The following is a 26,868-nucleotide window of genomic DNA, read 5'->3' on the forward strand; positions in this document are numbered from 1 at the left end:
GACAACGGCATGGCATTCGACTGTAAGGAATCAATGGCTTGTACAGTGAATTACTCATATTATTTGTGTGTTCCTCATACAATCTGCTCCCGTCTGGCTGATACAGGGGAACCAAGACTCTTCAATACAGACAAGTAGATGGGTTGTGGGAGCCACATCCATTGGCCGAGTCATGCTACCGCATACCTATTATAGGTTTGTTACCATTTCAATTGGCCAAGGTGGGACTTTAGGGTTACCACCTGTCCCACTTTGCGAGGGACAGTCCCTCTTTAGGCAGTTGTGTCCTGCGAAAATAATCAAGACATAGCAAATGTCCTGATTACAGGACATTATTATATTCTACCTTTCATTAATAGTTGCATAAAACAGTTATTTTATATATGAAACTTTTATATGTTATGTGAAGTTGCATAAGCAATTCAAATGTTACTAGATTAAGCTTTTATTTGTGCAAATAAGTATAATTCTGTACTACGCACGGCTGTAGGTATGTTTTGTCCTGGAAAGTCTGACATTTCTACAGAACATGTCCCACTTTGGCCATTTGGTAAGGTGGCAATCCTAAAGGACCTGTATGTAATGACGTCAGACTTTGCAGGGCAACACATACCCACAGCCAATCGAAAGGAGAGTACTTCACTGTTTTGCCTAAATAAAAGGTTATTCTTGTAGCATTATAGTTGCTTATACTGTTTCTTATACCATTTAGGTGTTTTATGTACAAAATAATTGTTTTATGCAACTACTACAGACAATATAGGAAATCTTTGCTGTAAATCACAGGACATTTGCCATAATTACATTTATTTTGCAGGACACAACTGCCCAAAGAGGAGTGTCCCTTACAAAGGTGGACAGGTGGTAACCCCAACCCTATTATTCTATCACCTTTCTAAGGTAGTCGGCAGAACATGCGCTTTCTCTCACTAGCAGACCTCTCATATGAATGGGGAAAAATGAACACTGAATCAGGGGCACTGCATAACAACCTCATGGACACATTTAGAAGGTTGGTGCTATTAAAATGACACATTGATGGACTAAGAGCACATATGTATTCATACACATTGTCTGAGGTACATGCTGTTTAGGACTCTTACATGTTGTCATTATTCATTACATGTATTCCGCCACCTTTCCTCCTAATATCACTAGTTGTAGGAGAGTTTAGTTGGGACTGTGTTAGATTCTGATTCGTAATTATGGACGTCCCTGGTAATTAGGGACAGTTCAATGATATGGTCCCTATTTGTTCCCCCAATGGTTTACAGACTGTCCAGTAGATGTGCTCTTAAGGTTTGGGAGGTATGGGCGTCTGCTATACCCATATTGGAATATTACTTACATCCACGGGGCGGTCCTAATATGTGTCTGCCAGCAAACACCTGCGCACCTAGCCCCATAATCATATACCCATAGTTCACCTACCTGCCACTACTCTACAGCACTCATCCTTACTGTGGGAGCAGGTGGGCACAGGTGGGAGATGAACACACCCCTACACACTGCCCACTCTCCCCGTATCGGTACACATGTCATACGTTGTGTCAGCCCATGTGTTATCAGGCTTGCACAACCTTCTGTTCCATGTACAGCTACTTCCTGGTCGCAGTAGTCTTTACTGGCATTGCCTGGAAGAACAACATTTTTGGTGTCCCACAAGGGATGTTGCTGTCCATGTTTAAAGTGTAGACCTTGTAGATCTCTCCCAATGGCAGTTTCCTGCTGGTGGTCTGGAAAGCAGTGTTGTATTTACCTTTATTGCTTGTCTGTATGTCTCACCGGCCTAGCTGGGGGGGGTGGGAGGTAGACGTTTGTTGATTGGACCTCCCACCAACATATGCCTAGTCTGAACATATGTTACCCGTAACAGCTGTAACATAACCTAGGTATATACATGTGTATATTTATTGTAACATATATATATATATATATATATATATATATATATATATATATATATATATATATATATATATGTATATATTTACATTAATATATACAGATATATCTGCATATGTATTCATACATGTATATTTATATCTTGCTGTATGTGTATATATATATATATATATATATATATATATATATATATATATATATATATATATATATATATATATATATGTGTGTATATATTATATATATATATGTTATATATATATATATATATATATATATATATATATATATATATATCTATGTCTATATATATATATATATATATATATATATATATATATATATATATATATATTTATGTATACACATCTGTGTGTCAATACATTCCCTGCCCATACGCACTTACACATGTGTAATGGTGTTTATATATGCTTCACCAGCATACTAGTGCCTTATTCATTATAACACCGACACTTTACTCCAGTTATCTTGTAATCGGTATTTAGCACATTATACAGCGGACAGATGTCGCAATATATTCATGTACAGATTACTGATGGTAATTGGAATGTGATGCAGTGTGATTCGACCCGTCCCTCTTCTGCACAGCCTATTATTCCATCTACTGTCGATGTTTGTATGTGCACATTCCTATTATTTATGTCAACAAATGGAATGCATGCATTACAGAAATTGTACTTCAACATATTGTTGTCTGCATGTGTGTATGCATATATACCTATTACGAACTAGCTGACCTCCACAGGGCAGTCCATTAGAACTGGCCCATCCAACCTTGGCATGCCTGCATCCATAATTGCATACCCATAGTTCCTCCACCCCACCCGTGTTGAATTTACATGCGTAATATCCATTATCCACATGTTATCGCAGCCATGACACATTGCCCTCTCCAGAGCATTTGGAGCCCTACACACATTTTGTCCCACCTTGTGTATTCACAGGATCTCCCGCCATGTATATTTGCATGTACGTGCATTTTCTGGAGTTATGGAATACAGCCATTTGCGCTTTCCGGTTTTTGGAGGTCCCAGCATGGGACTATATTCCATCTGTGTGGAAAGTAGACTTGGCAATTCACTGATGTTACTCCCAATGGTAATACCCTGCCTGTGGTGTGAGTAGCAGTGCTCTGCTCACTTCTGGGCAGCTTTTTATGACATACGCCGAAAGCACTATATAATACCAAAATTACTCTTAATTCCCTTCACATCCCTTGTGTATGCTTTATTGTTACGACATTCATTCTTCATATATATATATATATATATATATATATATATATATATATATATATATATATATATATTTCATGTATGTAGATATATATCTATACACACATATGTGTGTATATATATATATATATATATATATATATATATATATTACATCTGTACATACAAAAATACATTTCCTATGCTGGGAGCTGCTTACACCTGCACAGGCGCACTCGCCTATGCTTACTGTGCATTACATATGTTTACAGCTGCTTATTTGTGCTTACTTGTGCCTTATTCATTATGACAGTACCACTTTGATTGAAAGGATCTGGTTAATAGTCCCATGCGATACACATGTTCACTTTTACATGTTAAATGTCGGCTTTACAGCGGAGCAACATTCATTCCACAAGGAAAATGATATGTGCTATAATTGAACTTGAGCCGTGAATGCCTTTTCGTTAGGCGGATGCTCTAACCACTACACTATTAGTGTTCTGCTTCATTTTTATGTATACCCATGGTTCATAGTTACCCGAACACACGTCTCATCACTTCACTTACACAGCAGGCATCCATTTTCCTGTTGGGAAAACCTCACTACTACACATGCGCCATGCCCTATTCCCTACTGCCCTGGACCCATGCTGCATGTTGACTCACTCCGAGGATATTTAGACCTCCAAAGCCTATAGTCCTGGCACATACTTGTGTTTGTTTGTCAGGGTGTTCATGTGGTCATCCGGGTTTAGGCTTGTCCGACTGGGGACCGCGACTGCCCTGTACCTAGTTGAAAGTCAGACTTAGCACGGGGACATTGTTAGTTCCACTTTTAGCATCCTACCTGTGGTTGGGGATGCAGAGGTGTGCTCACCTTTGGCCATCCTGATATATAACAGCACTAAATATTACAGGGTTTCTGCTGCTGTTTCCCTTCACATTCGTTATGACTGCTATATTGTGACCATGTTCATTCTTCATATCTACACACACACACACACACACACACACACACACACACACACACACATATATATATATCGGTCTGTACATACACATGCATATACACCTACATGCTTATTTACATTTCCCATACCGTTGAATCACCGTCACTTACCATCGCGCATACACGCTTGCATACCCACTTACGTCTAGGGTTACCACCTTTTCAAATGGCCAAAGTGGGGCATTTTCAGGACACACATCAGATTTTACAGGCCGACACATATCTACGGTCAGTACAAAGGTTAGAACTTTACTTATTTGCCTAAATGAAAGCTTATTCTTGTAGCAGTTTAGTTGCTTATTCTGTTTCTTGTAGCATTTAAGTATTTTACATACAGAAATAACTGTTTTATGCAACTGTTACATGAAATATGGGACATAAGTATTTCCTACAATCACAGGACTTTTGCCATTGTATTATTTTTGGTCAGGACACCTGCCCAAAAATTGACTGTCCCTCACAAAATGGGATAGGTGGTAACCCTACTTATGTCTGCTTTAAAGTGCCTTAATCACCCTATATCCGACTGCCACTATGCGAATGTGTAAGGTATATATTCCCGATATTGCACGTGGGGAGACGTGCATCATGGTCAGGTATTTAATCCCGGGTCATAGGTTCTGGATTACAGGCTGGAGGCTGAGCAGTCTTGTCTACAGTCTACAGGACTGGACATCGTGTCGTGACACCAAGTCTATTGTTTAGAACAGATACTTATTCCATGAGCAATATCCAAAAATTGTGGGGACCGATGACCTTGATTCCTTTGGCTTTACGAAAATAAGGTAGGGTTATACATGCACAGGATACATAGTTTGCAATCCTGAGACTGCCTAGGGTGAGGCCGCCTACTAGATATACTAGATATGAGTATTTTATTTTTATTTATTTTACATTTGTTGACCATGCTAGTCTAACTGGATATATGTCCATTTTCAGTAGAGGCCCGGGGAGAAAAGCTCGGAAGACATGATTCAGTTTAAAGTGTAAGTACAAACAATGCATAATCATCAGGTATTATAATAATAAAAAAAATAGCAATTATCACAGTAAAAAAGTAATCAACAATGGTAATGTGTAGTACAACCTAGAGGATTTAAAAGGATGTACACTGAGGTTAAGAGTCAAAAATAGTACAAATTGAGTGTATGGAGACATAGTACAGGTTAGGTCAGAAATAGAGAAAAGAAGTTGGATGTGTAGTGATGATAGAATGGATTTACTTAACAAAAGGTACGTAAAGAGGATATAAATAATGTAAAAAAAGGTAGATAAGAAAAGTATAGTAAGATGGAAGATGTAACAGAGGATAGAAAGGACTAGAAAGGTAACTTGAATTTGTAGAGGTATAGGACTAGTCAGATTTGGAACAGAGGCATAGCCAGTATGATTTGAGGTAAAGTTTAAGTCTGTTTTTAAAGAGAGATAAAGAGGTGAGTGAGGTGAGGTCATTAGGGAGAAGATTCCAGGATTTGCCTAAAGTATTAGAGAAGAGAGAATCCCCAGCCCTGTTATTAGCTTTAGAGGTGCATACAAGAAGTTTGTGTGATGAGCTAAGGACTTTTTTATAGGGGGTGATGAGGCTAGTTAAACTTGGAGTGCTGGAAGGTTTATAGAGAATGTTGCAGGCAATGGTTAGTTGGTGAAATTTGTTGAAGTTCTAACCATCCTAGCTGGTTTAAGTTTATACAATGGTGGGTTCGAAATGGGTTTCCTGTAGTAAATCTTGCAATCTTATTATAGGACATTTCTAGTTTGCAGAGATTATTCATGGAGAGATTAGAAAAATGGGTGAGGCATAAAGAAGTGTAGAGATCAAATAAGTGTGAGCGATAGTAGTTTTAGCAGTAGGAGAAAGGAAGCGTTTAATCCTATAGAGAGTGCCGATTGTTTTGTTAACAGTCTTTATAGCATTGCTGATATGGATGTAAAAATTCAGGTTATTGTCGATGGTGACCCCTAGCAGTTTGGTGGTGAAGTCTGGAAATATTATTGTGCCATTGGTAGATGTCACAGAGAAATGTAGAGGAGAGGACTTTTGAGTAGGACTGAAGAGAAGGAGTTTGGTTTTCTTTGGGTTAAAAAGAAGGCAATGCTGAGTGAACCATTGTTCAACTATGTTGAATATCTTTTGGGTGAGAGAGAGTGAAGGTCATGGGAGGATGTAGCTGAGCATAATAATGTGGAGTCATCAGCATATTGTATACAAGTGGCTTGTGGGATAGCTAGATGAAGGTCATTAATAAATATAGAGAAAAGAAGATGTCGAAGTATGGACCCCTGAGGGACACCTAAGGTAACAGGTAGATGGGTGGATAAAGAGTTATGCCAAAGTACTGCTTGTTGTCGTTTGTCAAGGTAGGATTAGAACCATTTTATGGAAAGTGGGTCTAATGACAGAGATTTAAGTATGTTAATGAGAATCTGGTGATTTACCATGTTAAATGCTTTAGACACATCGATAAATAGAGCAGAAGAAAGATTATTCAGGTTTTGGTGCCTGTTAATGTAGTCAGTAAAGGAAAGGAGGGCAGTGGTAGTACTGTGTGAGGATCTGAATCCAGTAGGGGGTCACTCTGTGCAGATATGGCTGTGCCTAGCTGGCAGCCCAAGTATGGGTGGTTTTGGTGGACGTTCAGGGTGGGGGTGTGCCATGGAGGGGATGATGGGTATTCAATTATGTATCCAGGTGTGTTGGGGTTGGATGGCTGAGTTCAGGCCAGACCATTATGTGGGTATGTGCCAGTAACGTTTCTGTACATGTGTATTACACATTTTAGTGTTCATATGTTTGTGGGATTGTGTTCTACAGTATGGCCTGTCAGGTTGTATTGCGGATGTGAATATTTGTTCTTTGGTAATCTTTCTGATTCACCTACTGCTCCCTCATACACCTCCAGTTCACCTATTGTGCATCCAACCCAGTCTCGCCTTGGTGAATTGTTACATTACCCATCACCCCCCACCCCCATATTCCACAGACACCATCCATCCCTTCTCTGGTTGATGGCCCATGGCACAGTCAACAGAACACATTGCGTGCACTACATATCTCTAGTACCAATATGGTTGTGAGGACTACCCTGGCATTTCTGATCATCCACATGCTGTACTTCACGCACATAGGTACACGCAAATACTTATCTTTCATGACATGGTAGGTAGACCCAGGTAATACCCGTTCATCTTTGGACCGTCTTAACAAGTATGACTTGGACCGCGAATGGGCAGATATTGGGCGAATGCTCTGACCATTTCATATAACCAGGATGTGACATTTTCGGGACACACATCAGATTTTACAGGCTAACACATACCCACGGTCAGTACAAAGGATAGTACTTTAGTTTTATGCCTAAATATAAGCTTATTGTTGTAGAAGTTTAGTTGCTTATTCTGTTTTGTTTACTTGCTTATTCTGTTTCTTGTAACATTTAGGTATTTTACATATGGAAATAAGTATTGTATGGTACTATTACATAAAATATGAGACACAATTATCTCCTACAATCGCAGGACATTTGACATTTATAATGGTTTTGGTATGGACACAACTGCCTAGAGGGGGACTGTCCCTCACAATGTGGGACAGGTGGTAACCCTAACATTGGGCTAGGCTTAGCAATTGGCGGCGCACTAACATGATGCATTTTGCTTCCACTTGGTATAACTATCAATACTACAATGGAATATGGGCACAGGGTTTTAAATGTCATTTGTTTGAGGGACGGGGACTCAATATTCAGCTACATGCCTTTGTGTTTATTTTTTATTTTGGTGTACGCAAAACTGTCTTGTATGCTTTGCATACATTTCAGCATCCACGGACACTGACAGGAGTGATTACTATTAGAGGCAGGCTGTACTAGTCAGCATTTTAGGTTGCGTGTATGCAGCCAACATGTTCACACCTCCGTGCAGTGCCTGAATACGCCCCTTGCACTCTTCCATGTTTCCTATGCACATGGCCATTACGGTAGCATGCCTTCATTAATATGCATGTGGTGCTGCTGTGCCATCTCTACACCGCACAGTTGGCGCAAGGCTAACGCCATTCTTGCATCGAGCTTCATGAATTCCTGGGGACTGTGTTTACTGTGACTTAAAGAATTCAGTTTAAGACCTAGAACCTAAAGAAAGCTACCTCTATAAGAATAGATTATGCTGAAGAGTTTGCCATTTATACTTCTTTCATAACACATATGGTTCCAGATATATGAACATTTGTTTGAAATGTGAGGACATAAACTGATTCTGTTAAGAGACCTAGGCTCCGCCCATTGGAAGTTACAGTGCAAACTTCCAGAGCACCATTGGAGAGAATGAGCTAACTCATTCCCATTGTTTTGCTTCATTTCAAAAATTTGCCACAGTTGTGTACATCATACCTCTCGAGTATCTACAGCCTGACATTCACTCCAGTTTTATTGCATGACTTGATTGTATGCTACTAAAACCAAAACAGTATGTAGTCAGTGATTACATGCTATTAAATGCTTACCAGTATGTAGCCAGTGGTCGCATATATTAAATGCTAACGAGTATGTAGTTAGTGATTGGACACTATTAAAACCTACACAGTATGTAGTCAGTGATTCTGTGCTATTAAATGCTAAACAGTATATAGTCAGTGATTCCATACTATTAAAACATAACCAGTATGAAGTCAGTGATCGCATGCTATTAAAACTTAAATAGTATGTAGTCAGTGATTCCATCCTAGGAAATGCTAAACAGTATGTAGTCAGTGATTCTATGCTATTAGAACCTAACCAGTACGTAGTCAGTGATTGCATGCTATTCAATGCTAAACAGTATGTAGTAAGTGATTGCCTGTCAGTAAAACATAGCCAGTATGTAGTCAGTGATCCCATGCTATTAAATGCTACCCAGTATGTAGTCAGTGACTCCATCCTATTAAATGCTAACCAATATTTAGTGTGATTGCATGCTATTAAATGCTAATTAGTATGTAGTCAGTGACTCCATCCTATTAAATGCTAACCAATATTTAGTTAGTGATTACGTGCTATTAAATGCTAATCGGTATGAAGTCAGGGATTGCTACTGTTAAAACCCAAACAGTATGTAGTCAGTGATTCTGTGCTATTAAATGCTAACAATTATGTAGTCATTGACTCAATCCTTTTAAATGCTAACCAGTACTTAGTCAGTGATTGCATTCTATTAAATGCTAACCAGTGTGTAGTCAGTGATTCCATGCTATTAAATGCTAACCAGTATGTAGTCAGTGATTCCATGCTATTAAATGCTAACCATTATGTAGTCAGTGGCTCCATCCTATTAAATGCTAACCAGTATTTAGTCAGCGATTGCATGCTATTAAAGGCTAACCAGCATGTAGTCAGTGATTCCATGCTATTAAATGTAAATCAGTATGTAGTCAGTAATTCCGTGCTATGAAATGCTAACCAGTATGTAGCCAGTGATTCCATGCTATTAAATGCTGACCAGTATGTAGTCAGTGATTCAGTACTATTAAATGTTAACCAGTATATAGTCAGTGATTCCATGCTATTAAATGCTAACCATTATGTAGTCAGTGATTCCATCCTATTAAAAGCTAACCAGTATATAGTCAGTGATTGCATGCTATTAAATGCTAACTAGTATGTAGTCAGTGATTCTGTGCTATTAAATGCTAACTAGTATGGAGTCAGTGATTGCATGCTGTTAAATGCTAACCAATATGTACTCAGTGATTCCATGCTATTAAAAGCTAACCAGTATGTAGTCAGTGATCGCATGCTATTAAATGCTAACCAGTATGTAGTCAGTGATTGCATGCTATTAAAACCTAGCCAGGATGTAGTCAGTGAGTCTGTGCCATTAAATGCTAACCAGTATGATGTCAGTGATTCCATGTTATTAAATGCTATCCAGTATGTAGTCAGTGATCCCATGTTACTAATTGCTAACCATTACGTATTCAGTGATTCCATCCTATTAAAGGCTAACCAGTATTTAGTCAAGGATTGCATGCTATTAAATGCAAACCAGTATGTAGTCAGTGATTCCATGCTATTAAAGGCTAACCAGTCTGTAGTCAGTGATTGCATGCTATTAAAACCTAGCCAGTATGTAGTCAATGGCCTTGGCGACTGTTTCAAAGAAATCAACCAGGTTTAAGAGGCAGGATCTGCCCTTAACAAAGCCGAATTGGGTAGGATCCAGTGTTTGTAGGTCCCCAGTATCTTTATTTATGAGGTCCATGATGATCCTTTCCATAACTTTGCAGACCAAGCTAGTCAGGCTTATGGGGCGATACAGTATGTAGTCAGTGATTGCATGCTATTAAACCCTTATCAGTATGTAGTCAGTGATTCTGTGTTATTAAATGCTAACCACTATGTAGTCAGTGATTCCATGCTATTAAAACCTAACCAGTATGTAGTCAATGATTCCTTGCCACTAAATGCTAACCAGTATGTAGTCAGTGATTCCATGCTATTAAATGGTAACCAGTATGTAGTCAGTGATTCCATGCTATTAAATGCTAACTATTAAACAGTAAGTGACTACATCCAATTAAATGCTAACCAGTATTTAGTCAGTGATTGCATGGTATTAAATGCTAACCAGTATTCGGTGATTCCATACTATTAAATGCTAACCAGTCTGAAGTCAATGACTGCATGCTATTAAAACATAACCAGTATGTAGTCAGTGATTCTGTGCAATGAAATACTAACTATTATGTAGTCAGTGACTCCATCCACTTAAATGCTAACCAGTATTTAGTCAGCGATTGCATGCTACTAAATGCTAACCAGTTTGTAGTCAGTGATTCTGTGCTATTAAATGCTTTAAATGTTAGCCATTGTGTAGTCAGAGACCCCATCCTATTAAATGCTAACCAGTATGTAGTCAGTGATTCCATGCTATTAAATGCTAACCACTATGTAGTCAGTGATTCCATGCGATTAAATTTTAACCTGTATGTATTTAATGATTACATGCTACTAAATGTTAACCAGTATGTAGTCAGTGATTCCGTGCTAATAAATGCTAATCAGTATGTAGTCAGTGATTCCATGCTAGTAAATGCTAACGAGTATGCAGTCAGTGATTCTGTGCTATAAAATGCTAACCAAAATGTAGTCAGTGATTCCATGCTATTAAGTGCTAGCCAGTTTGTAGTCAGTGATTGCATGCTATTAAATGTTAACCAGAACGAGGTCAGTGACTACATGGTATTAAATGCTCACCAGTATATAGTCAGTGATTCCATGTTATTAAATGCTAACAAGTATGTAGTAAGTGTTTCCATGCTTTTAAATGCTTATCAGTATATAGTCAGTGATTCCATGTTATTAAAAGCTAACCAGTCAATAGTCAGTGATTACATGCATTCAAATGCTAACAAGTATGTAGTCAGTGAACCCATGCTACTAAATGCTAACTGGAATGTATTCAGTGATGGCATGCTATTAAATGCTAACCAGAATGTAGTCATTGATTCTGTGCTATTAAATGCTAACTAGTTTGTTGTCAGTGATTGCATGCTATTAAATGCTACCCAGTATGTAGTCAGTGATTCCTTGCCATGAAATACTAACCAGTATGTAATCAGTGATTCTATGCTATAAAATGTTAACCAGTATGTCATCAGAGATTGCTTGCTATTAAATGCTAACCATAATGTATCAGTGATTCCATGCTATTAAATGCTAACCAGTATGTAGTTTATGATTCCATATTTTTAAAGGCTATCCAGTATGTAGTTAGTGATAACAAACTATTAAATGCTAACCATTATAAAGTCAGTGACTCCATCCTACTAAAATCTAACCAATATTTAGTCAGTGATTGCATGCTATTAAATACTAACCAGTATGTAGTCAGTGATGCCATGCTATGAAATTTTAACGAGTCCATAGTTAGTGATTGCATGCTAGAAAAACCTAACCAGTATGTTGTCAGTGATTCCATGTAATTAAATGCTAACTAGTATGTAGTCAGTGATTCCATGCTATTAAAACCTAGTCAGTATGTAGTCAATGATTCAGTGCTATTAAATGCTAACCAGTATGTAGTCAGTGATTCCATGCAAAAAAATGCTAACCATTTTTAGTCAGTGACTCCATCCTATTAAATTCTTACCAGTATTTAGTCAGTGATTGCATGCTAACAAATGTTAACCAGTATTCAGTGATTCCACGCTATTAAATATTGACCCGTCAGTAGTCAATGATTGCATGCTATTAAAACCTAACCAGTATGTAGTCAGTGATTCCGTGCTATGAAATGCTAACCAGTATGTAGCCAGTGATTCCATGCTATTAAATGCTGACCAGTATGTAGTCAGTGATTCAGTACTATTAAATGTTAACCAGTATATAGTCAGTGATTCCATGTTATTAAATGTTAACCATTATGTAGTCAGTGGCTCCATCCTATTAAAAGCTAACCAGTATTTAGTCAGTGATTGCATGCTATTAAATGCTAACTAGTATGTAGTCAGTGAATCTGTGCTATTAAATGCTAACTAGTATGGAGTCAGTGATTCCATGCTGTTAAATGCTAACCGGTATGTACTCAGTGATTCCATGCTATTAAAAGCTAACCAGTATGTAGTCAGTGATCGCATGCTATTAAATGCTAACCAGTATGTAGTCAGTGATTGCATGCTATTAAAACCTAACCAGTATGTAGTCAGTGAGTCTGTGCCATTAAATGCTAACCAGTATGATGTCAGTGATTCCATGTTATTAAATGCTATCCAGTATGTAGTCAGTGATCCCATGTTACTAATTGCTAACCATTACGTATTCAGTGATTTCATCCTATTAAAGGCTAACCAGTATTTAGTCAAGGATTGCATGCTATTAAATGCAAACTAGTATGTAGTCAGTGATTCCATGCTATTAAAGGCTAACCAGTCTGTAGTCAGTGATTGCATGCTATTAAAACCTAGCCAGTATGTAGTCAATGATTCCGTACTATTAAATGCTAACCAGTATGTAGTCAGTGATTACATTCTATTAAACCCTTATCAGTATGTAGTCAGTGATTCTGTGTTATTAAATGCTAACCACTATGTAGTCAGTGATTCCATGCTATTAAAACCTAACCAGTATGTAGTCAATGATTCCTTGCCACTAAATGCTAACCAGTATGTAGTGCTATTAAATGGTAACCAGTATGTAGTCAGTGATTCCATGCTATTAAATGCTAACTATTAAATAGTAAGTGACTACATCTAATTAAATGCTAACCAATGTTTAGTCAGTGATTGCATGGTATTGAATGCTAACCAGTATTCGGTGATTCCATACTATTAAATGCTAACCAGTCTGTAGTCAATGACTGCATGCTATTAAAAAATAACCAGTATGTAGTCAGTGATTCTGTGCAATGAAATGCTAACTATTATGTAGTCAGTGACTCCATCCACTTAAATGCTAACCAGTATTTAGTCAGCGATTGCACGCTACTAAATGCTAACCAGTTTGTAGTCAGTGATTCTGTGCTATTAAATGCTTTAAATGTTAGCCATTGTGTAGTCAGAGACCCCATCCTATTAAATGCTAACCAGTATTTAGTTAGTTATTGCATGCTATTAAAAGCTAACCAGTATGCATTCAGTGACTCCATGTTATTAAATTCCAACCAGTATGTAGTCAGTGATTCCATGCTATTAAATTCTAACCAGTATGTAGTCAGTGATTCCATGCAATTAAATTCTAACCATCCTGTAGTCAGTGATTCCATGCTATTAAATGCTAACCAGTATGTAGTCAGTGATTGCATGCTATTAAACGCTAACCTGTATGTATTTAATGATTACATGCTATTAAATGTTAACCAGTATGTAGTCAGTGATTCCGTGCTAATAAATGCTAATCAGTATGTAGTCAGTGATTCCATGCTAGTAAATGCTAACAAGTATGCAGTCAGTGATTCTGTGCTATAAAATGTTAACCAGAATGTAGTCAGTGATTCCATGCTATTAAATTCTAACCAGTATGTAGTCAGTGATTCCGCAATTAAATTCTAACCATCCTGTAGTCAGTGATTCCATGCTATTAAATGCTAACCAGTATGTAGTCAGTGATTGCATGCTATTAAACGCTAACCTGTATGTATTTAATGATTACATGCTATTAAATGTTAACCAGTATGTAGTCAGTGATTCCGTGCTAATAAATGCTAATCAGTATGTAGTCAGTGATTCCATGCTAGTAAATGCTAACAAGTATGCAGTCAGTGATTCTGTGCTATAAAATGCTAACCAGAATGTAGTCAGTGATTCCATGCTATTAAGTGCTAGCCAGTTTGTAGTCAGTGATTGCATGCTATTAAATGTTAACCAGAATGAGGTCAGTGACTCCATGGTATTAAATGCTCACCAGTATATAGTCAGTGATTCCATGTTATTAAATGCTAACAAATATGTAGTAAGTGTTTCCATGCTATTGAATGCTAACCAGTAAGTAGTCAGTGATTCCAGGCTATTAAATGCCAACAAGTATTTAGTCAGTGATTCCATGCTTTTAAATGCTTACCAGTATATAGTCAATGATTCCATGTTATTAAAAGCTAACCAGTCAATAGTCAGTGATTACATGCGTTCAAATGCTAACAAGTAATGCAGTCAGTGAACCCATGCTACTAAATGCTAACTGGAATGCATTCAGTGATGGCATGCTATTAAATGCTAACCAGAATGTAGTCATTGATTCTGTGCTATTAAATGCTAACTAGTTTGTTGTCAGTGATTGCATGCTATTAAATGCTACCCAGTATGTAGTCAGTGATTCCTTGCCATGAAATACTAACCAGTATGTAGTCAGTGATTCTATGCTATAAAATGCTAACCAGTATCTCATCAGAGATTGCTTGCTATTAAATGCTAAGCATAATGTATCAGTGATTCCATGCTATTAAATGCTAACCAGTATGTAGTTTGTGATTCCATATTTTTAAAGGCTATCCAGTATGTAGTTAGTGATAACAAACTATTAAATGCTAATCATTATAAAGTCAGTGACTCCATCCTACTAAAAGCTAACCAATATTTAGTCAGTGATTGCATGCTATTAAATACTAACCAGTATGTAGTCAGTGATGCCATGCTATGAAATTTTAACGAGTCCATAGTTAGTGATTGCATGCTAGAAAAACCTAACCAGTATGTTGTCAGTTATTCCATGTTATTAAATGCTAACTAGTATGTAGTCAGTGATTCCATGCTATTAAAACCTAATCAGTATGTAGTCAATGATTCAGTGCTATTAAATGCTAATCAGTATGTAGTCAGTGATTCCATGCAAAAAATGCTAAACATTTTTAGTCAGTGACTCCATCCTATGAAATCCTTACCAGTATTTAGTCAGTGATTGCATGCTAATAAATGCTAACCAGTATTCAGTGATTCCACGCTATTAAATATTGACCCGTCAGTAGTCAATGATCGCATGCTATTAAAACCTAACCAGTATGTAGTCAGTGATTCCATGCAATTAAATGCTAACCATTATGTAGTCAGTGACTCCATCCTATTAAATGCTACCCAATATTTAGTTAATGATTACATGCTTTTAAAAGCTAACCAGTATGTAGTCAGTGATTCTGTGCTATTAAATGCTTTAAATGCTAACCATTGTGAAGTCAGTGACTTCATCCTATTAAATGCTAACCAGTATTTAGTCAATGATTGTATGCTATTAAATGCAAACCAGTATTTATTTCATGATTCCATGCTATTAAATGCTAACCAGTATGTAATCAGCGATTCCAAGCTATTAAATACTAACCAGTATGTAGTCAGTGATTCCATGCTATTAAATGCTAACCAGCCTGTAGTCAGTGATTCTGTGCTATTAAATGCTAACCAGTATGTAGTCAGTGATTTCATGCTATTAAATGCTAACCAGTATGTAGTCAGTGATTCCATGCTATGAAATGCAAATGAGTATATAGTCAGTGATTCCATGCTATTAAATTCTAACAAGTATGTAGTCAGTGATTCCTTGCTACTAAATGCTAACCAGTATGTAGTCAGTAATTCCGTGCTATGAAATGCAAATGAGTATGTAGTCAGTGATTTCATGCTATTAAATTCTAACAAGTATGTAGTCAGTGATTCCTTGCTACTAAATGCTAACCAGTATGTAGTCAGTGATTCTGTGCTACTAAATGCTAACCGGTATGTAGTCAGTGATTCTGTGCTATGAAATGCAAACGAGTATGTAGTCAGTGATTCTGTGCTAATAAATGCTAACCAGTATGTAGTCAGTGGTTGTATGCTATTAAATGCTAACCAGTTTGTAGTCAGTGATTGCATGCTATTAAAACCTAACCAGTATGTAGTCAGTGAGTCTGTGCCATTAAATGCTAACCAGTATGATGTCAGTGATTCCATGTTATTAAATGCTATCCAGTATGTAGTCAGTGATCCCATGTTACTAATTGCTAACCATTACGTATTCAGTGATTTCATCCTATTAAAGGCTAACCAGTATTTAGTCAAGGATTGCATGCTATTAAATGCAAACTAGTATGTAGTCAGTGATTCCATGCTATTAAAGGCTAACCAGTCTGTAGTCAGTGATTGCATGCTATTAAAACCTAACCAGTATGTAGTCAATGATTCCGTACTATTAAATGCTAACCAGTATGTAGTCAGTGATTACATTCTATTAAACCCTTATCAGTATGTAGTCAGTGATTCTGTGTTATTAAATGCTAACCACTATGTAGTCAGTGATTCCATGCTATTAAAACCTAACCAGTATGTAGTCAATGATTCCTTGCCACTAAATGCTAACCAGTATGTAGTGCTATTAAATGGTAACCAGTATGTAGTCAGTGATTCCATGCTATTAAATGCTAACTATTAAATAGTAAGTGACTACATCTAATTAAATGCTAACCAATGTTTAGTCAGTGATTGCATGGTATTGAATGCTAACCAGTATTCGGTGATTCCATACTATTAAATGCTAACCAGTCTGTAGTCAATGACTGCATGCTATTAAAAATAACCAGTATGTAGTCAGTGATTCTGTGCAATGAAATGCTAACTATTATGTAGTCAGTGACTCCATCCACTTAAATGCTAACCAGTATTTAGTCAGCGATTGCACGCTACTAAATGCTAACCAGTTTGTAGTCAGTGATTCTGTGCTATTAAATGCTTTAAATGTTAGCCATTGTGTAGTCAGAGACCCCATCCTATTAAATGCTAACCAGTATTTAGTTAGTTATTGCATGCTATTAAAAGCTAACCAGTATGCATTCAGTGACTCCATGTTATTAAATTCCAACCAGTATGTAGTCAGTGATTCCATGCTATTAAATTCTAACCAGTATGTAGTCAGTGATTCCATGCAATTAAATTCTAACCATCCTGTAGTCAGTGATTCCATGCTATTAAATGCTAACCAGTATGTAGTCAGTGATTGCATGCTATTAAACGCTAACCTGTATGTATTTAATGATTACATGCTATTAAATGTTAACCAGTATGTAGTCAGTGATTCCGTGCTAATAAATGCTAATCAGTATGTAGTCAGTGATTCCATGCTAGTAAATGCTAACAAGTATGCAGTCAGTGATTCTGTGCTATAAAATGTTAACCAGAATGTAGTCAGTGATTCCATGCTATTAAATTCTAACCAGTATGTAGTCAGTGATTCCGTGCAATTAAATTCTAACCATCCTGTAGTCAGTGATTCCATGCTATTAAATGCTAACCAGTATGTAGTCAGTGATTGCATGCTATTAAACGCTAACCTGTATGTATTTAATGATTACATGCTATTAAATGTTAACCAGTATGTAGTCAGTGATTCCGTGCTAATAAATGCTAATCAGTATGTAGTCAGTGATTCCATGCTAGTAAATGCTAACAAGTATGCAGTCAGTGATTCTGTGCTATAAAATGCTAACCAGAATGTAGTCAGTGATTCCATGCTATTAAGTGCTAGCCAGTTTGTAGTCAGTGATTGCATGCTACTAAATGTTAACCAGAATGAGGTCAGTGACTCCATGGTATTAAATGCTCACCAGTATATAGTCAGTGATTCCATGTTATTAAATGCTAACAAATATGTAGTAAGTGTTTCCATGCTATTGAATGCTAACCAGTAAGTAGTCAGTGATTCCAGGCTATTAAATGCCAACAAGTATTTAGTCAGTGATTCCATGCTTTTAAATGCTTACCAGTATATAGTCAGTGATTCCATGTTATTAAAAGCTAACCAGTCAATAGTCAGTGATTACATGCGTTCAAATGCTAACAAGTATGTAGTCAGTGAACCCATGCTACTAAATGCTAACTGGAATGCATTCAGTGATGGCATGCTATTAAATGCTAACCAGAATGTAGTCATTGATTCTGTGCTATTAAATGCTAACTAGTTTGTTGTCAGTGATTGCATGCTATTAAATGCTACCCAGTATGTAGTCAGTGATTCCTTGCCATGAAATACTAACCAGTATGTAGTCAGTGATTCTATGCTATAAAATGCTAACCAGTATCTCATCAGAGATTGCTTGCTATTAAATGCTAAGCATAATGTATCAGTGATTCCATGCTATTAAATGCTAACCAGTATGTAGTTTGTGATTCCATATTTTTAAAGGCTATCCAGTATGTAGTTAGTGATAACAAACTATTAAATGCTAATCATTATAAAGTCAGTGACTCCATCCTACTAAAAGCTAACCAATATTTAGTCAGTGATTGCATGCTATTAAATACTAACCAGTATGTAGTCAGTGATGCCATGCTATGAAATTTTAACGAGTCCATAGTTAGTGATTGCATGCTAGAAAAACCTAACCAGTATGTTGTCAGTTATTCCATGTTATTAAATGCTAACTAGTATGTAGTCAGTGATTCCATGCTATTAAAACCTAATCAGTATGTAGTCAATGATTCAGTGCTATTAAATGCTAATCAGTATGTAGTCAGTGATTCCATGCAAAAAATGCTAAACATTTTTAGTCAGTGACTCCATCCTATTAAATCCTTACCAGTATTTAGTCAGTGATTGCATGCTAATAAATGCTAACCAGTATTCAGTGATTCCACGCTATTAAATATTGACCCGTCAGTAGTCAATGATTGCATGCTATTAAAACCTAACCAGTATGTAGTCAGTGATTCCATGCAATTAAATGCTAACCATTATGTAGTCAGTGACTCCATCCTATTAAATGCTACCCAATATTTAGTTAATGATTACATGCTTTTAAAAGCTAACCAGTATGTAGTCAGTGATTCTGTGCTATTAAATGCTTTAAATGCTAACCATTGTGAAGTCAGTGACTTCATCCTATTAAATGCTAACCAGTATTTAGTCAATGATTGTATGCTATTAAATGCAAACCAGTATTTATTTCATGATTCCATGCTATTAAATGCTAACCAGTATGTAATCAGCGATTCCAAGCTATTAAATACTAACCAGTATGTAGTCAGTGATTCCATGCTATTAAATGCTAACCAGCCTGTAGTCAGTGATTCTGTGCTATTAAATGCTAACCAGTATGTAGTCAGTGATTTCATGCTATTAAATGCTAACCAGTATGTAGTCAGTGATTCCATGCTATGAAATGCAAATGAGTATATAGTCAGTGATTCCATGCTATTAAATTCTAACAAGTATGTAGTCAGTGATTCCTTGCTACTAAATGCTAACCAGTATGTAGTCAGTAATTCCGTGCTATGAAATGCAAATGAGTATGTAGTCAGTGATTTCATGCTATTAAATTCTAACAAGTATGTAGTCAGTGATTCCTTGCTACTAAATGCTAACCAGTATGTAGTCAGTGATTCTGTGCTACTAAATGCTAACCGGTATGTAGTCAGTGATTCTGTGCTATGAAATGCAAACGAGTATGTAGTCAGTGATTCTGTGCTAATAAATGCTAACCAGTATGTAGTCAGTGGTTGTATGCTATTAAATGCTAACCAGTTTGTAGTCAGTGATTGCATGCTATTAAATGTTAACCAGAATGTACTCAGTGACTCTATGCTATGAAATGATAACCAGTATGTAGTCAGTAATTCCATGTTATTAAATGCTAACCAATCTGAAGTCAGTGATTGCGTGCTATTAAATGCTAACCAGTATGTAGTCAGTGATTTCGTGCTATAAAATGCTAACTATTATGTAGTAAGTGACTCCATCCTATTAAATGCTAACCAGTATTCAGTGATTCCACGCTATTAAATGGTAACCAGTCTGTAGTCAGTGATTGCAAGGTATTAAAATCTAACCAGTATGTAATCACTCATTCCATGCTATGAAATGCTAATCATCTCTTGTAGTCAGTGCCTCCATCTTATTAAATGCTAACCAGTTTTTAGTCAGCAATTGAATGCTATTAAATGCTAACCAGTATGTAGTCAGTGATTTTGTGCTATTAAATGCTTTAAATGTTAACCAGTTTGTAGTCGGTGACTCCAACCTATTAAATGTTAAACAGTATTTAGTCAGTGATTGCATGCTATTAAATGCTAACCAGTATGCAGTCAGTGATTCCATGCTATTAAAAGGCAACCAGTATGTAGTCAGTGATTCTGTGCTACTAAATGCTAACCAGTATATAGTCAGTGATACCCTGCTATTAAATGCTAGCAAGTATGCAGTCAGGGAGTCTGGGCTATTTAATGCTAACCAGTCTGTAGTCAGTGATTGTATGCTATTAAACCCTAACCAGTATGTAGTCAAGGATTCCATGCTATTAAATGCTTTGAATGCTAACCATTGTGTAGTCAGTGACTCCATCCTACTAAATGCTAATCTGTATTTAGTCACTGATTGCATGCTATTAACTGTTAACCAGTATGTATTCAGTGATTCCCTGCTATTAAATGCTAACAAGTTTCTAGTCAGTGATGCCATGCTATTAAATGCTAACCAGTATGTAGCCAATGATTCTGTGCAATTAAATGCCAAATAGTATGTGGTCAGGGATTCCAGGCTATTAAATTGTAACCAGTATGTAGTCAGGGATTCCATGCTATTAAATGCTAACCAGTATTTAGTCAGTGACTGCATGCTATTAAATGTTAACCAGTATTCAGGGATTCCATGCTATTAAATGCTAGCCAGTCTGTTGTCAGTGTTTGCATGCTATTAAAACCTAACCAGTGTATAGTCAGTGATTTTGTGGTATTAAATGCTGACCATTATGTAGTCAGTGACTCCATCCTATTAAATGCTAACCAGGGTTTAGTCGGTGATTACATGCTGAGAAATCCAAACCAGTATGTATTCAGTGACTCCGTGCTATTTAATGCTTTAAATGCTAACTGTTGTGTAGTCAGTGACTCCGTTCTGTTAAAAGCTAACCAGTATTTAGTCAGTGATTGCATGGTATTAAATGCTAACCAGTATGTATTCAGTGATTCCATGCTATTAAATGATAACCAGTATGTAATCAGTGAATCCACGCTATTAAATACTAACCAGTATGTAGTCCGTGATTTCTTGCTATTAAATGCTAATGAGTATGCAGTCAGTGATTCCTTGCTACTAAATGCTAACCAGTATGTAGTCAGTGATTCTGTGCTATGAAATGCAAACGAGTATGTATTTAGTGATTCTGGGCTATTAAATTCTAACCAGTATGTAGTCAGTGATTCCTTGCTACTAAATGCTAACCAGTATGTAGTCAGTGATTTCGTGCTATGAAAGGCAAATGAGTATGTAGTCAGTGATTCCATGCTATTAAATTCTAACAAGTATGTAGTCAGTGATTCCTTGCTACTAAATGATAACCAGTATGTAGTCAGTGATTTTGTGCTATGAAATGCAAACGAGTATGTAGTCAATGATTCTGTGCTATTAAATTCTAACCAGTATGTACTCAGTGATTGTATGCTATTAAATGTTAACCATAATGTACTCAGTGACTCCATGCTATTAAATGATAACCAGTATGTAGACAGTAATTCCAAGCTATTAAATGCTAACCAGTATGTAGTCAGTGATTCTGTGCTATAAAATGCCAACCATTATGTAGTAAGTAACTCCATCCTATTAAATGCTAACCAGTATTCAGTGATTTTATGCTATTAAATGGCAACCAGTATGTAGTCAGTGATTCTGTGCTACTAAATGCTAACCAGTATGCAGTCATTGATTCCCTGCTATTAAATGCTAACAAGTATGCAATCAGAAATGCTGGGCTATTTAATACTAACCAGTATGTAGTCCGTGATTAAATGCTATTAAATGCTAACCAGTCTGTAGTCAGTAATTGTATGCTATTAAAAAATAACCAGTATGTAGTCAGTGATTTTGTGCTATTAAATGCTAACCATTATTTAGTCAGTGATTCCATCCTATTAAGTTCTAACCAGTATTTATTTAGAGGTTCCATGCTATTAAACCCTAACCAGTATGTAATCAATGATTCCATGCTATTAAATGTTTTTAATGCTAACCATTGTGTAGTCAGTGACTCCATCCTATTAAATGCTAACCTGTATTTAGTCAGTGATTGCATGCTATTAACTGTTAACCAGTATGTATTCAGTGATTCCCTGATATTAAATGCTAACCAGTATTTAGTCAGTGATTTCATGCTATTAAATGCTAACCAGTATCTAGTCAGTGATTTCATGCTATTAAATGCTAACCAGTATACAGTCAGAGACTCCATGCTATTAAAACCTAACCAGTACATAGCCAATGATTCCATGCAATTAAATGCCAAATAGTATGTGGTCAGGAATTCCAGGCTATTAAACTGTAACCAGTTTGTAGTCAGTGATTCCATGCTATTAAATGTTAACCAGTATTTAGTCAGTGATTGCATGATATTAAATGTTATCCAAAATGTACTCAGTGACTACATGCTATTAAATGATAACCAGTATGTAGCCAGTAATTCCATGCTATTAAATGCTAACCAATCTGTAGTCAGTGATTGCATGCTATTAAATGCTAACCAGTATGTAGTCAGTGATTCTGTGCTATAAAATGCTAACCATTATGTAGTAAGTGACTCCATCCTATTAAATGCTAACCAGTATTTAGTGATTCCATGCTATTAAATGGTAACCAGTCTGTAGCCAGTGATTGCAAGTTATGAAAATCTAACCAGTATGTAGTCACTGATTCCGTGCTATGAAATGCTAACCATCTCTTGTAGTCAGTGACTCCATCCTATTAAATGCTAACCAGTATTTAGTCAGCGATTGAATACTATTAAATGCTAACCAGTATGTAGTCAGTGATTCTGTGCTATTAAATGCTTTAAATGTTAACCAGTATGTAGTGGGTGACTCCATCCTATTAAATGTTAAACAGTATTTAGTCAGTGATTGCATGCTATTAAATGCTAACCAGTATGTAGTCCGTGATTCCATGCTATTAAATGGCAACTAGTATGTAGTCAGTGATTCTGTGCTACTAAATGCTAACCAGTATGTAGTCAGTGATTCCCTACTATTAAATGCTAATAAATATGCAGTCAGAGAGTCTGGGCTATTTAATGCTAACCAGTATGTAGTCAGTGATTCCATGCTATTAAATGCTAACCAGTCTGTAGTCAGTGATTGTATGCTATTAAAGCCTAACCAGTAAGTAGTCAGTGATTTTGTGCTATTAAATGCTAAACATTATTTAGTCAGTGATTCCATCCTATTAAGTTTTAACCAGTGTTTAGTCAGAGGTTCCATGCTATTAAACCCTAACCAGTATGTAGTCAATGATTCCATGCTATTCAATGCTTTTAATGCTAACCATTGTGTAGTCAGTGTCTCCATCCTATTAAATGTTAACCTGCATTTAGTCAGTGATTGCATGCTATTAACTGTTAGCCAGTATGTATTCAGTGATACCATGCTATTAAATGCTAACCAGTATTTAGTCAGTGATTTCATTCTATTAAATGCTAACCTATATCTAGTCAGTGATTCCATGCTATTAAATGCTAGCCAGTATATAGTCAGTGATTCCATGCTATTAAAACCTAACCAGTATGTAGCCAATGATTCCATGCAATTAAATGCCAAATAGTATGCAGTCAGGGATTCCAGGCTATTAAACTGTGACCAGTATGTAGTCAGTGATTCCATGCTATTAAATGCTAACCAGTATTTAGTCAGTGATTGCATGCTATTAAATGTTAACCAGTATTCAGTGATTTCATGCTATTAAATGCTAACCAGCCTGTTGTCAGTGTTTGCATGCTATTAAAACCTAACCAGTGTATAGTCAGTGATTTTGTGCTATTAAATGCTAACCATTATGTAGTCAGTGACTCCATCCTGTTAAATGCTAATCAGGATTTAGTCAGTGATTACATGCTAAGAAATGCTAACCAGTATGTATTCACTGACTCAGTGCTATTTAATGCTTTAAATGCAAAACGTTGTGTAGTTAGTGATTCCATCCTATTAAATGCTAACCAGTGTTTAGTCAGTGATTGCATGGTATTAAATGCAAACCAGTATGTATTCAGTGATTCAGTGTAGTCAGTGATTCCATGCTATTAAATGATAACCAGTATGTCATGAGTGATTCCATGCTATTAAATGCTAACCAGATTTTAAACAGGGATTCCATGCTATTAAATGCTAACCAGTAAGTAGTCAGTGATTGCATGGTATTAATTGCTAACCAGTATGTATTCAGTGATTCCCTGCTATTAAATGATAGCCAGTATGTAGTCTGTGACTCTATGCTATTAAATGCTAACCAGTATGTAGTCTGTGATTCTGTGCTTTTAAAAGCTAACCAGTCTGTAGGCAGTGATTCCATGCTATTAAATGCTAACTAGTATGTAATCAGTGACTCCATGCTATTAAATGCTAACCAGCATGTAGTCTGTGATTCTGTGCTTTTAAAAGCTAACCAGTCTGTAGTCAGTGATTCCATGCTATTAAATGCTAACCAGTATGTAGTCAGTGACTGCATGCTAGTAAATGCTAATCGGTATGTAGTCAGTGATTGCATGTTATTAAATGCTACCCAGAATGTAATCAGTGATTCCATGGTATTAAATGCTAACCAGTTTGTTGTCAGTGATTGCATGCTACTAAATGCTAAACAGTATGTAATCAGTGATTCCATGCTATTAAATGCTAACCAGTATGTAATCATTGATTCCATGCCAATAAATGCTAACCAGTATGTAGTCAGTGATTCCATGCTGTTAATTGCTATCCATTATTTAGTCAGTAATTCCATGCTTTTAAATGAAATCCAGTATGTAGTCAGTGGTTCCAAACTATTAAATGCTAACCATTACATAGTCAATGACTCCATCCTATTAAAAGCTAAACAGTATTTAGTCAGTGATTGCATGTGATTAAATGCTTACCAGTATGTAATGAGTGATTCCATGCTATTAAATGCTAACCAGTATATAGTCAGTGATTCCATGCTATTAAATCCAATCCAGTATGTAGCTAATGATTCCATGCTTTTAAATGCTGAATAGTATGGGGTCAGTGATTCCTTGCTATTAAATGCTAACCAGTATTTAGTCAGTGATTGCATGCTATTAAATGCTAACCAGTATTCAGTGATTCCATGCTATTAAACACTAACCAGTATGTAGTAGTGATTCCATGCCAATAAATGCTAACCAGTATGTAGTCAGTGATTGCATGCTATTAATTGCTTTTCAGTATTTAGTCAGTGATTACATGCTTTATAATGCTTTCTAATGCAATCCAGCATGCAGTCAGTGGTTCCAAGCTATTAAATGCTAACGATTACATAGTCAATGACTCCATCCTATTAAAAGCTAACCAGTATTTAGTCAGTGATTGCATGCTATTAAATTCTAACCAGTATGTAGTCAGTGATTCCATGCTATTAAATACTAACCACTATACAGTCAGTGATTCCCTGCTATTAAAACCAATCAAGTATGTTGCCAATGATTCTGTGCTATTAAATGCTAAACAGTATGTGGTCAGTGATTCCATACTATTAAATGCTAACCAGTATTTAGTCAGTGATTGAATGCTATTAAATGCTAACCAGTATTCAGTGATTCCATGCTATCAAATGCTAACCAGTCTGTTGTCAGTGTTTTGCATGCTATTAAAACCAAACCAGTATGTAGTTAGTGATTTTTCTGCTATTAATGCTAACCATTATGTAGTCAGTGACTCCATCTAATTAAATGTTAACCAATATTTAGTCAGTGATTCCATGCTATTAAATGCTAACAAGTATGTATTCAGTGATTCCCTGCTACTAAACGGTAACCTGTATATAGTCAGTGATTCCATGCTATTAAATGCTAACCAGTATGTCATCAGTGATTCCGTGCCATTAAATGCTAACCAGTTTTTAGTCAGTGATTCCATGCTGTTAAATGCTAATGAGTATGTAGTCAGTGATTGCATGGTATTAAATGCTAACCAGTATGTAGTCAGTGATTCATTGCTATTAAATGGTAACCAGTATGTTGTCAGTGATTCCATGCTCTTATATGCTAACCAGTATGTATTCAGTGATTTTGTGCTATTAAATGCTTAACATCATACAGTCAGCGACTCAATCCTATAAAATGCTATCCAGTATATAGTCAGTGATCGCATGCTATTAAATGCTAACCAGTATGTATTCAGTGATTCCATGCTATTAACTGCTAACCAGTCTGTAGTCTGTGATTGCATGATATGAAAATCTAACCAGTATGTAGTCACTGATTCCAAGCTATGAAATGTTAACCATCTCTTGTAGTCAGTGACTCCATCCTATTAAA

Source organism: Protopterus annectens, chromosome 4.part0 (genome assembly GCF_019279795.1).
Source record: "Protopterus annectens isolate FY-2018-M chromosome 4.part0, PAN1.0, whole genome shotgun sequence".
Lineage (NCBI taxonomy): Eukaryota > Metazoa > Chordata > Ceratodontiformes > Protopteridae > Protopterus > Protopterus annectens.